The following is a 13,700-nucleotide window of genomic DNA, read 5'->3' as shown; positions in this document are numbered from 1 at the left end:
TTTTTAGTCAGTGGGTGACCAAGAGCCAAAGGAAAAGAACGAACAAGGTCCTGTAGATCTTTGACGTGCTCTAAGACAGGGATGGAGGACTTGTGTTCCTTCAGATGTCCCGTACTACAATTCCTTTCATCTTTTACTGTTAGCCAGGCTGGCTGGAGCTGGTGGGAGCAACATCTAGAGGGCCACATGTTACTCATCTCTGCTTTAAGGTCTTTGGAGCACAATTCAGGGGATGGGACGGGGGGTGGGCAAAAGACTGTTTTCACAATTCCGTGGAAGAAACAGAACTGGCCTCTGTCAGAAGTGGTATACCAAGCCCATTTGTCTTCTCATACCCAGGAAGGCTATATCCTACGTCCTTGTTTTATTAGAGGAAAGGATCTAACTCAGCATTTCTGAGAAATACAGTAGAGGTATGCGCTTGTCCCCCAGTGGAACCTGGGTCCGTTTTCACTTTGATGCATCTATTTAAGAGTCCCAAGTAGGTATATGAAGGAAGTTCAGTCAATAAAGATGGATGACTCAACACCATGGGAGTTTGAAAACTGTGGTTCTAAAAATACTGTTTCAAATTTATGCCATTGAGATACTGCCATCTGGCCAAACACATTATTTTAGCAGTTAATGATTAATTTGATGAAAGGGTAAGGTTTTTGTTTTGCTTCTGTAATGTTCTCCTCGCTGTTAAATTAGGACGGGTGCATTTAAAAGCAAACCTTCCCTTTTTTGTAGCGCATCATCTGTACTTTGCATTCTGAATGTTCTTGGTTATAAAAGAATAGGAATGATAAACTTCAATGTTGCCTGCCTTACTGTAATTATCTTGTACAGAGAATCATATTTATCTCGAACCTACTCTGAAGTAAGTTCAGTTGAGCTGAGTTTGACACACTCGTAAGTGTATAGGATAGGAGCCTAAAAGTTGTAAGTATCCTGTTAACCAGGAATACATTTTTTTAGAGACTTAACAAAGAACACACTTCATATTATAAGTGGTAAATATCATTTTGAGCACTTGAAACTTAAGGCAACTGTTGGTCATAGTCATGTCCAGATAAAAATATTACAAAACATCTTTATATTGGAGGCTTTTAAATTCCTGAAACTATGAACTTTAGTGCACAAAAGGGCTTCTGTGTATTAAACAGAGGAAAATACACACCAAAAGAATGATGTTTACACTGATTTTCCATGCATGCAAAACCCAAATCATTTTCTTGGTCCATTATCATTACCATGTGGGTTTTAAAAAAATAAATAGAGGTCAATTCATTAAAATGTAAGTGGGCCATTTGTTCACATTCCCCCTGATGCGTTCCACATATAGCCAGAGATCAAGAAAGGTCATAGAAATAAGTAATTCAAGCTCCCACAGCTACCTAACATAAAGCCCCAAAAATATAATGGGAAGGAGCACATGGTTCCTAGGTTCAGGCCATGGCATCTGCAGTGTAATAGATCTTGGACAGCAAGATAGAGAAACATCTGCTGGGGGGAGGACTTTAGACAGTTTTATATTTCTTTTCTTTATACATTGTGGCCACTGAACTTGAAGGGCAATGGCTACAGGGAAGCTGTAGAGACACTTCTTCACTCTTCCCCCTCACACAGTTTTTCCAGTGAAAATCACCCCCTAAGTTGTTTTCATTCCCACAAATGAAAATATGCAAGTATGTTTGTTTATTTTACTTCACTGGAGGCAAAAACTGCTGGGTGTGTCCTTCCCCCACTTTTTACCAGTAGAAAAAATGGCATGGAGTTAAGAAGGGCCACTCCTCCTGTCCTAGACTTCCACTTCTGATTGCAGCTTCAGTGGCTACATTCGGGTTTTCAGAACAAAACAGAACACACCCATCCTGAGACCCAGAGAGCTGGTGCTAGAGGAGTCGTTACTTAGCTAAAGAGACCAATGATTAAGGCAGTTTAAAAACATTCAGTAGAAGGTGGACCACAAATTTTAAGAAACATAAAAGGAAGGACACTCCTACTATAGATGCAACAACTTGTCCTAGTCCTTTTTTGTGTGTTTTCTTTAGTACAGAGGTAGCCAACATTGTGCCCTCCAGAAGTTGCTGGACTCCATCTCCCATCATCCCTCACCATTCACCATTCTGGCTGGGCCTATGGGAGTTAAGAGTCCAGAAACACCTGGAGGGCATCATATTCGCTGCAGCTGCTCTACGACATGAAAAGAGAGCCATTACTTCCAGAGTGCTAGGGTTTTCTAGGCCGGAATGAAAGAAGGCCTGAAGCAAGATGCCTCTAACCTATGCATTCATATGCATACCTTCCCCTGTTGCTATGCATTTTGAACCATTTTTGTTGTTGTTGGAGAACTGCATTGCAAGATTCAGAGAAGTGCAAAGTTTGACTAATGGCTGCATTTTGGTTTATGTATTGTTTCGGGAAGAGTGAATTAAGTTAAGATTTGTCAACAGGACTATTGCTGCTGCATCATCATGTTGTTGTTACTGTTACTGTTATTGTTGTTGTTGTATACCCCACCCATTTGGCTGGGTTCCCCTAGCTACTCTGGGCAGTTTCCAGCACATATAAAAACATAATAAAACATCAAACGTTAAAAACTTTCCTAAGTGAAATCTCTTTGCTGTAAAATTCTAAGAAAGCAGTAATTCGCTCTAGAATATTTGATTGCACTAGTTAGAAAAGTGTTTTTCTTTTCACAGAGTTATTTTTGGATCTTGTTAAATGCAAACATATTTTAACCATTTTAAAGCATCCCAAATAATCACATTGTGGCAGGAGATCACAGCAACTGAAAGGAGTATCTTAACATTGTTCCTAGAAGCAATTTGGTTTTAACTTGTTGCAATTAAAGAGAAAATTGGCGTGACCTTGTCCACGCATTCAGTTAATGCATCACATTTACTTCTTGATTGCTTGTGAACTCTCAAAGGAATCATTTTTGTAAGAATTTTCAGAGCAATAGCTATGTTAAGTTTGTTGCAGCAAAAACAATGAAAAGTTTTGTTGGTCCTTAAATACTAACAAATCTTATTATGGCACACGTTTTCATTGACTAGAGTCCAGTTCATAAGATACACAATGTTTCATAGGAGTTTGTAAACAGTAAGGTCAGAGGGAAATAACATGCAAAATGTACAAATACTGACAATTGAATGAGACCTAGAATTTATGTAAAATACCGTAACTACAGTGACTCTTTACAATAACAGTTACGAGTGATAAATCAACTTGGCACTGCTGAGTTAACTTCTGTGGTTGGAAAGAGAACTATTGTCTTTATTTATACTCAAATCAAAAATCCTGGACAGTGGCTGCCAATCAGTGTTCTAGATGGACTGTTCTAGATGGACCAATAATCTGACACAATGGAAGGGTTGGCATCTGGGTTTGTTGCAAAGTCTGGTCCTTGTACACATGTCTCTGTTATTGAGGAATGGTAGCTGTTTTAGATGGGGTGTGTCTGTAAGCAATAACAGGCCTACCACCCACAGTCTGAAACAGAGAAGTATTATTGCCTGGTTGTAAATCCTTGATGATGTATTTGGCAAAAAGTGCTGTTGTATCTCTTTCATTTCTGGGAGTCATTACTAAATTATTCACGGGTATCTATCTGAACTCGTAACTCTGCTTTATCACTTCATTGTGTGGGTGGGTTCTGTAGACTTAGGAAAGTCTGTTGTAAAAGCTTAAATTGTGAGTAGAAACTTGTCTAATGCAAGTGTAAGCAATGTTATGCACTCTAGATGTTGTGAACTACAACTCCCATCAGCCCTGACCACTGGCCTTGCTCTCTAGAGCTGTTGAAAGTTGTAGTCCAAAACTACAAGCAAAACTAAAGTACACGTGGTTGTATAGCAGGGCTTAGCTGTAGACAATAGATTTTGTGGTGAGTCCTGGGTGGAAGCTGGAAGCATATAGATATATGTAGGGGTCATTAGGTTTCCAATATAAGGTAGTGTCTATATGTTCTATGATTCTATGTCCATTATGTAATTGTAGTGTCCAGAACATAAACCTTCTACATGGACTAGTCTAGGCTCAACTTGATGTTGGGGTGGAAGTTGCCAAAGTTCTGGTGGAACTTCTCAAACCAGCAATGGTAGCTATTCCATCCAATTCCCTAGAAATTCCATGCTATTTCCCTCACTGCTAATCTGGCTGCTGGCATATAATATGTCTCTTTGTGTCCCTGGTCACTTCTTTCTTTGTCACTATGGTTCCAACATAGTGTTTTTATGCAGCTTTATACACCGTTTTTAACTCTTAAGGGTGCAACCCCTCCACCTCCATTTCCCCCCAAGGTCATTTGAGAAATGGTCATGAGAAAATTCCAGCTGGAACAGGATTTCTAGCGGTTAGAGTTTGGTCAGCATGCTTTGCTGTAGTTTGGTACTGCTCACAACAAATAGGCTGCACAATCTCTGCATACTAAGTAGAACCTTAATTCTTAAATTGGCCACAGTAAGACCAAATCCACTTGATGAAATGATCCATTAACATGCTAGTTGCTGTAAGTGACCTACTCCAGAATTAGGAAACTTTTGAGCCCCGTTATTTGCTTAACTGATATGCAAGAGATTGCCCTAGTAACTGTACCTCCGTCTATTTGATATGTATGAGGGCTTTGAATATTTTATAATGGTTAAGGTTGTATTCACTTCAAGCAACAGCTTCAAAAAGCGCACACATACAGCTGAATTAAAATCCCAGTAAATTCTTTGTTGTCCAAATCAGCATGGAATAATAGTTTGGATTTTTAAACTCACTGCTTTGAAGGCTTCTCCAGTAGGTAATATTCTAGGTGTCTTCTTATAAGGATTTTAAAACTATTATTTAACATCTACTCCTGGTCTGATTTCTCAGACAGATAATGAGTGTTTTAATCTTCATGTGAAGAACGAGAAGCAGAATTGTAAAGATGCTACAGAGAAAGGCGCTGGGGAACACATTTGTGAGCCGCCACAAATTCTCAGGGAAGCGTGGGCATAAATTCAGCACACATCAGATCTTAATAGAACATAATATACTCCAGAAAGCGAAGAGATAATGTATCCTGATGTATTCAGTATTTGACTTTGATGTAAGCTTAAGCATTATTCCATATGTTTTATTCTAGCACGAAATTAATTCTGGCTGGATACCATTGCACATTAATTATCAACTATGACTAAGTCCGACTGGCTTGTTTTCATAAGGTTATGTATGAGATATCTGCAGTGAGACAGCAAGGTTTTAAGAATATCATTAAGAACTGCTATAGTTAATATTGGCCTTTCTGAAGCACTTAGTAAGATTTGCATGTGCTTCAGTTATTCTTCCCCATGTTTAGAATGACATGAGGTGTTTGAGCAGGTTTACAGTATTAAAGCAGAAAACTATATAATATACTTACATCCTAGTGTTAATACCATGTCTACTCATCCATGGACTCCAGATGCAATTAAGAATTTGGGGTGCAATCTAGGCACAGCTAAATACCTCTAAGTCCCATGGATTTCTGTGGGGGAGTTAAGCAGGTGCAGAACTCTCACTTACTGGGCAGGACACATCCAAGTTTAAGCACTTTTAAGAGGCATTGAAGTTAGCACACTCTTGTATGTTCCTGGCAGGACACCAAGGAAGGGGTGGAGGATGCCGGCGAGGGGTGTAGCCATAACTGGTACACACCGGGACAAGCTGTAGATGGGTAAGGGGAAGTTGGGGACTCAGGGGGTACTTACGGAACATCAGAGGACGTTGAAGGGGCAGCTGATACTTCATGGGAGCCAGGGGAAAGGGACACATCACCAGAACCAGAGATGCCCCCATATCTGTGGACAGGGCAGGCTTCTGAGGCACTGGGAACTACAGGAAGTGCACTCCAGGAGACTGAGGCAGGCAAGGGAAGACAGCCCAGCTCAGTAGTGGACCAGGTGGAGATCATGGAACTTGTTAAGTCTGAAAGGAGGTTGTGGTCACTCAGCTGGATTAAGCTCAGGGCAGATGAGGATCACATGCTTTTGTCAAGTGGAGAGACACAGCTGCTCAGTTGCAGTAAGCTCAGGTGCATCAATCAAGATTGGGAAGGATAGAAGGGAAGCAAGTCAGAGACACTGTTTGTTCAACTTTCTCTGTTGATGGACCACAGCTTGGGTGCTTTGGGAATGCCCCTAGATTGTGACTTTGGGACGGATCCCAGGTGCTTCAATCCCCCCTGGATCTTCTGCAGAGGCTGGAACCTGACCTTATGGATTGACTTCAGACTTTGCTCGTTGTATTGGACCTAGACTGGTATTTGACCATTTGGACCATCTGACTACTCTGTAATGTTACCCTTGGGACTGTGTGCACCATCAGGACTGACCTCCGGGTATGCCGAGGTTCAGGACACAAACTATATTAAATGGGATTCCTAGTTAACTATGCATATGATTGAACCCTTAAGAAAGCTTACAGTTGGGTGGATCATGCTTAAGAATCAGAGAAAAACACACTTACTTAATTCTCCTATTGACCTTTTGATCTGATTGTTATATATTTTATAGGGATTCACTTGATCAGCCTTTGTCTGTCTGGTGCCCTCCAGATGTTTTGGACTACAACTCCCATAATGGGAACTGCAGTCCAAAATTTCTGGTGGATGCCAGGTTGGCAAAGGTTGCACTAGATGCTAGTCTATGCTCATCTGAACTGAGGTTCCCCATCCAGTGCGAGTGCAGCAGAACTGTAGCAGTATTACATCATTCAGAGAAAAGTGAACGATACAAAAGGAGAAAAATATGGAAGTAGGTGGGGACATGTTCCCCCAGTTTTCAAACACAGTGATTTTATACATTTAATTGAAACTTGGCATTTAACAGTTCCAAATTCTGACTACCTTTATTTAAGTGAACTTTGAGACCCCTGATATTCTCTGCTGTTATCTTTACGTATTGTATGTTATCCTATTCATACCTTTCAGAAGCATGTTAAAAGTAGTCAATTAGGCACACAGAGACAATTGTTCCTTCTGAAGTCATAACTGAATTCTGGGTACCAGACTTCTTCCTCGAAGAATGGAAAGATTAAATAACTTCAAACATCTTACGTGCTGCATTTTTCTGCCACATAACATCATGGAAATTGTGATGGTGGAATAATTGTCTCTATAGGACAGCATAGTAAGCAGATGTTCATACGCCCCAAAGGAACAAATGAACACAGCATGATGGTTGCTCCTCATTTCCAAATACTGGATTCTATTAATGAAGATAAATGTAAACTGCATTCTTCCCCAGTAATGCTTTTGCACGTTAAGCAATTGCAATTGCTATAGTTGTAACTGCAGGAAAACAGCAATTAACAACAATCATGCAGTTACTACAGAGACAATATCCTTCTGGTGTTTGAAGGATGTGATGCACACAGTTACCAATAGGACACAACATAATTTCTGCACAGAGAAGTGAATCATTCTATGAAAACAATTACAGTTGCCCATATTATATGTTTCTTCAGAACAATAATACTAATCAAAGAATGAGACAATGCTATTTGGCAAACAAATAGCTAAGTGCTCTGGAAACACTAAGATTTTTTCCGGGAAGAATGAAGGTCTCAAGTGGGGCCTGGCATAGCGGTATAGTGTATGAATTCAAAATTGTATTCTTCTATAGTGGTATGGTAATAGAAAGGTTGTATCTGCTGAGATAGTGTGACTCCTAAAGTTTTAGGGTCTTACAATCAGTGTTAATGCTGACAGATGCCTCCTTTGTAAAGTATTGATGCTTTCAAACAATATTTGTTCCTATGTGGTAGATCTGGATATGTCTGTAGAGCCCTTACGGAAGAGAATAGCTATACTCTGAGCACTTCTTACCCTGCATTCGTCAGATATGTGAAGCTTCAGTCCACTGTAAATTAACCATTCAAAGCTTTGAATTGTGTTTTCAGAATTGTTCTGAGACAAAGCCATAAGCTGGTTCTGATAAACAATAAAATGGAGCTAAAGATTATTATTATTTGCTTGGAAAGCATAAGGCTCTGCATGTTCTCAAGATCTTGCATTGGAAACCTACAGTGAAACACATATTTAATACAACATCTCTTCACAGAATAGCTAGCTGCTTACAAAAATGCAAGAAATCCCTTAATTCACCCACACTAGCCTAATGCCAACCCCCTTTTGCCTTGGGTCCAGTAATCATTTAACTACATTTGGCTTGGCAGTCCTAGGAGTGAGTTCATGATTCTTAAATGTTGGTGCTAAGCTGCTGCAAGCCTTCTTGAACAAGCAGAGGAAGAAAACACCTTTGGGGGAAAGGCAGTGGTAGAGCATCTGCTTGCATGCAAAAGATCACAGGTTCAATCCCTGGCATCTGCGGGCAGGACTGGGAGAGATTTCCTATCTGAAATTCTGGAGAGTCACTGTCAGTGCAGAATTTGCTGAGCTAGATGGACACCAGCGGGTCTGACTCATTTGAGATGGGCTTTTCAGATCTAAGCCATCTCAGAAAGGGGTATAGCCAACCTCTTCTCAAGTACCTTCAGAGAAGTTCTCTAATGTTGTAGCATCCCAGGCTTTACTTAGACAGATGTCCTATTGATTTTAGGATCAGAGTCAACCACAAAATCATCATCATCATCATCATCATCATCATCACTTGGGAAATGGATCTATACAGACTTAAAGTACAAGCAGAGGTTCCATTCACCCACACCAGTGTTTCAGATCACATGTGATTATTTAACAGGAGCAATTAATATTTCCATACCATCATTTCTAGTTTCAAGGTCCAAAGATGCTGTTTTCATATCTGTTTTGTTAGCTGTAGCAGACTCCTGTAGATTAAAGTGGAAACAATGGTGAAAGAACGTTTAGATCCAAATACCCTGATGAACATCCTGTCTTGATTTCAGGCATAATGATGAAGTAAATATTACCTTGATTAAAGAGCTTTTAAAAAAAGATAATGTAAATGAACTATGAATGTTTGGACTTGAATGAAATTTGGCAGACTAGTTGGCAAAGAGAGAGATTTGATTTCATTGAGCCATGTCGTTTCCAGCAAAATGTCACCGGGGAAAAAGAAAATTCAGCCCAGGTCTTACCGCTTAACTACATTTGAGTTATTTCATTGCTTCTTCTAACATATTCAGCCAGGAAAATACTTTTATTTATTTATTATTTATTATTTATTATTTTGGCCAGGCCAATAATCAGATCACCATATATATTATGCTGTTCTTTGAGATTCCTGACTTCGTGTGGAACCAGTTACTAATAGGAGAACTTAAAATGAATGATGTGCCCATTTTACTGCAACACTGAAACCTGTAAATCCCAACCTATTTGATCATACAGAAAGGGTGTAAAGAATTTGTTTGTTGCCGTCACTGGAGGGAAAAGTATCTGTAGGCAGGAGAGTTTCATACAGACATTGGGGCTCCTGTACACATAAAGATAATTAGAGGATGGAACTAGTATTCTATTGGGCCAATAGGAGAAGTGGGCCCTCCATGCCTTTCTTTCCAGCACTTGGGCCTTTCCTCAGGCTGCCTCCACCCAACTCTCTAGACCACAATCTTCATCCTGGGCCAGCCATCCTCAAATACTCTTGCCAGGCTGCAATGTGCCTTTAAACTGTGGTAATGCTTTTTGCTTCCCTAGGTGGAGAGAAATGAGGGTGGGAGTAAGTAAACATCTTTTGTGGCTAGAATATAGCCAATGGTACAAAGGTAAAAGTCGCACCCATTGATCTGCCCTCTTTTGCCACCGGCCCCAGCAGATTTCTCGTGAAGGAATGCAGCCTTCGGGTTGAAAATTGTTGCCACCCTTGCTTAAGATAGTAAGGCCACTGCAGAAACTAGCAGGGCATGCCAGCCAGGGCAGGAGGGAATGGGGAGAAGATTCTGCTCTAAGCTTATACCCGTGACCTCTAATATTTGCAAATTAACTATATCAGCTTCAGATGGAGCTTCTGATTGGCGGTTCTTGATTAAATAAATAGCCACATATTGTCAATTTCCATAAATTATTGTCCCCTTCCAGAGAAGCAGCTTCTGTAATAGAGGTTTGGAGGCCCATTTTCTATGAGTTGCTTCAGTGCCATTGGGCTAACATTTAAATGATCCAGCCCCATGGATGTTGATCTTTCCCGTGCAACTGGAAACCGCTCTCCTGATTCTCATCAGCTGGACCCCAGTCTACACAGTTGGAACATTTAAATGTTACTGCATCAACATATTTGATTTTTTTCCCACCTTCGTTTTAGGAAACAGCTGCTACTGCACAGCAACATTACCGTCTACTAAATTCTTACATTTCCCACTGTCTTTTTTTGGAGCTTAAACTAAAAGGACTGGATATTATCAGTTACTTCTCCAGCTTTTAGAGACTTTAATTCAAAGTTTCCTATTTTGCTACTCTTTGCTGTTCATTAAGGCGGGTGGGGAGGGTGGGGAGAGAGAGCGCTGGCATTTTTTAGCCAAGAGCCTGATAAGTTCAAAAGAACCTGAAGCCTTTGAAAAGACAGCAGCAAGAACATCTGAACAACAAGTAAAAGAACTGACTGTTTCTCTAGGGAATCGGAGATAATGCACAGGGCTTTCTGTGGATCTTGTCTTTAATTTAGGCTCATATGAATTCACATCTTTTTTTTAAAAAAAGCCAGTGGAAAAAGGGGACAAAACTCTCCTAATATTATTTATTTCAGGATTGCTGGACTAACTTAGTTTTAATGTCAAAATAGTCCGTCTATCACAGGTTCATGACTTTGGATGTTCTAAATATGTTTTATTTGTAATTATTTTATGATTGAACGTCCATTAGTCACCCTGGGCAGCATGCAAATATTTTAAGAAAGATGAATGAACAAACAAACAAAGAAGTACAACCTTTCATCGGTGCAGTAACTTCTGCTTTTGTCCAACAGCAATTTATTGAAAATATAGAGTTGCATTCATCATAGCGCTAAAGCTAAGCAAATCGTTCCATCAGTACAAGGATTACTCCTTGTGCAATGCAACATTATTCCTCTCCTCCCTCTGCGCATGCTCTAAATCTCTTCTGGAGCTACCCCAACCCTTTGGATCAGATTTCGGGGTGGTGGGGGTACATGCAAGGAGAAGAGGGGGCGAGTCTTGTTGCAGTCGTGTTATTCCTTACTAGCACAATTACAGTGGTGCCCCGCAAGACGAATGCCTCGCAAGACGGAAAACCCGCTAGACGAAAGGGTTTTCCGTTTTGGAGGTGCTTCGGAAAACGAATTTCCTATGTGCTTGCTTCGCAAGACGAAAATGTCTTGCGAGTTCCTGCAGGTTTTTTTTCCTTTTTCCCAAGCCGCTAAACCGCTTATCAGCTGATGGCTAAGCCGCTTAACAGCTGATGCTAAGCCGCTTATCAGCTGATCGTTAAGCCGCTTATCAGCTGATCGTTAAGCCGCTTATCAGCTGATCCTTAAGCCGCTTATCAGCTTATCGTTAAGCCGCTTATCAGCTGATCCACTAAGCCTGCTAAGCCCTGTAGCACTAATCCGCTAAACTGCTAATGGGCTTGCTTCGCAAGACGAAAAAACCCGCAAGACGAAGAGGCTCGCGGAACGGATTCTTTTCGTCTTGCGAGGCACCACTGTATTTAGTTGAATACCACTCACAAAAAGGCGAACTTGTGCAAGGCACTTCCACAGGCTGTAAAACTGCACATAGCTGGTGCAAATTCCAGTTGAGATGTTTCAAATATCTACTGCCAGCTGAATGTGCAAATTACTGTGAATTTCACTGACAACATTCCTCTATAATGTCTAAATCTATTTTCACCAATGGGGCATGTTGAACAGGGTTCATAGCAAGTATGAAACTGAGATGCCAATTCTAAAGTCACACAGGAAAAGGTTCCACTGAAATCCAAGGAAGTGTTTAGGATTAAGGAAGAAGAAAAGCTATATACAACTCTATTGCTTCCTTCTGTTAATCACAGCATGCAACAGAGCTAAGGAATAAAGACGGCAGACAGCATCTTGGATTTATGCCTCTTGAACAATTCCAGAGGTCTTCTTCCTTTTGAAAATACTTAGCTAGAGATAAATAGGCTCCTGAAGAAATACAGTTGCCTCAATACAAATGGCTCATTTCTCAGACGTTAAGCCTGCCTGATTGCAACAGAACTGACTTCCAGCTGATGTATTTGTGTCTGAATTTAAGATTATAACCTTTGCAATGCTTTTAATCATTCTGCAGCGAGTGTGCATATATGCTATATAGGATGGACCAAGAAGCCTATTTGAAACTTAATTTTCTAGTCAATCCCACTGAACTTTTCCTTCAGGGGGACTAGAATTACATAAATTGCACTTTCTTTGAATTGCTTCAATATATGAATTACACCACCGTATGGTGTCCCTGGGCCAGATTCAATTCTTTGCATTCAAACTGTGACTAAAGCATGTTACCTTATACAAAAAACATGAACTGGAGAGGGTGAATTTTATGGGAGACATTAATCTATGCCAAAGCTGTTAGTCAGTCATAGTAGGTGGCATTAAATTTGCATGCTATGCCCATTGTGTGTAGCTCCAGTGGTCATTCTCTCTAGAAAGGAAAATAATTGTACAAAGAGAGAGCGATTCAGTTTTTTAATCAATTTCCTTATATGTATCAAAGTATATACAACTCAAATATACTATCATCTCCCTTCAGCTCATTCCTTCTTGGATATGCCCAACAAGGTGCATATCAATCCTTCCCTCTCTTTCATAAATACAAATAAGAAACAAACAGGCCCAGCTTGACACATTAAGTCATCTGAGGCAGATGAGCAAATCCCCACCCCACCAGTCAGTTCTATCGTACCCAAGGCTGACCAAGTTATTTTTGGCACCTGAAGCAGAACGTATAACAAATGCCTCTGCCTGGGAGGAAAAGCGCAACCATATTAAATTTAATAACTTACAATTTGCAGCTTTTTCATGACATCCACAACTAGCTGCCTGAGATTACCACCTCACTCTGCCTAATGGTAGGGCTGGCCCTGGAAAATAATGCCTTTAAAAAGTCCAGAAGGTTAATCAGAGCAAAATAAAAATCCCTGGAGCTAAATAGACAAGGAATTTCATGTCTGAAAACCCATAATAAACATCTGCCACAGACCTGCTTCTCTCAGGAAAGAAGAAGTTTAGCAATAAAATTGTATAAGTCTAAATCTGGACATCTTGCCCATGTGTTTCCATATTGCCAACTCAAGTTGTGTTATACATAGAGGTTATGAAGTCCAGCCAGCTATTCTGAGATGTAGATTTGAGCTATTTATGCTTGTATCACTTTTCTTGGATATAGCTGTCAAATCCTGTCTTGACAGCTTGCAAATATTTAATGAGCAAGAACACAACTCTCTCTTTTTTAAAAAAATGCTTGAGTTTATGTTTTCTCTTCCAAATACATGCTACTTTTCCTTTGCTACTGTTCTGTTATGCCCTTGTTTTATTAAAGGCTCTGACCCCCATAAAGAGCTTACTTGAGCCACAGTGGATGTTGTTTCACTGCTTGGCAAACCAATCACAAATATTTTCAAATACTGTGTTCCTATATTTTTAATCTAGGTAACATTATCAGCACTTAAGCCAAGAACAAATGCCTGGATATTCAGAAAGTGTCAAGGAGTCCCTAAAACTATACCAACAAGTTTAAGGGAAGGGAGAAATATTTTGCAGAAAATCCATGGCTATTCATTTGTTGTCCAGCAGAGGGTGACCTAAGTA

At 40.2% G+C, this 13,700-nt stretch overlaps 1 long non-coding RNA gene across 1 annotated transcript in view; it reads right to left on the bottom strand.

Moving 5' to 3' along the window:
- Positions 1 to 3,141: 3,141 nt before the first annotated feature.
- Positions 3,142 to 13,700, bottom strand: part of LOC308473127 — a 40,728-nt gene continuing 30,169 nt past the window's right edge. Inside the window, exons 5-9 of the long non-coding RNA XR_013983923.1 lie at positions 8,721 to 8,787; positions 7,826 to 7,930; positions 6,922 to 7,010; positions 5,381 to 5,485; positions 3,142 to 5,199 (exon numbers count right to left, since the gene is read on the bottom strand). This is a non-coding gene — a long non-coding RNA (uncharacterized lncRNA). The remainder of the gene's footprint in view (positions 5,200 to 5,380; positions 5,486 to 6,921; positions 7,011 to 7,825; positions 7,931 to 8,720; positions 8,788 to 13,700) is intronic.

Source organism: Podarcis pityusensis (genome assembly GCF_964106645.2).
Source record: "Podarcis pityusensis genome assembly, chromosome: 3".
Taxonomy (NCBI): Eukaryota; Metazoa; Chordata; class Lepidosauria; order Squamata; family Lacertidae; genus Podarcis; species Podarcis pityusensis.
Note: the sequence above shows the minus strand (reverse complement) of the source record. Positions and strands in the feature narration are given on the sequence as shown.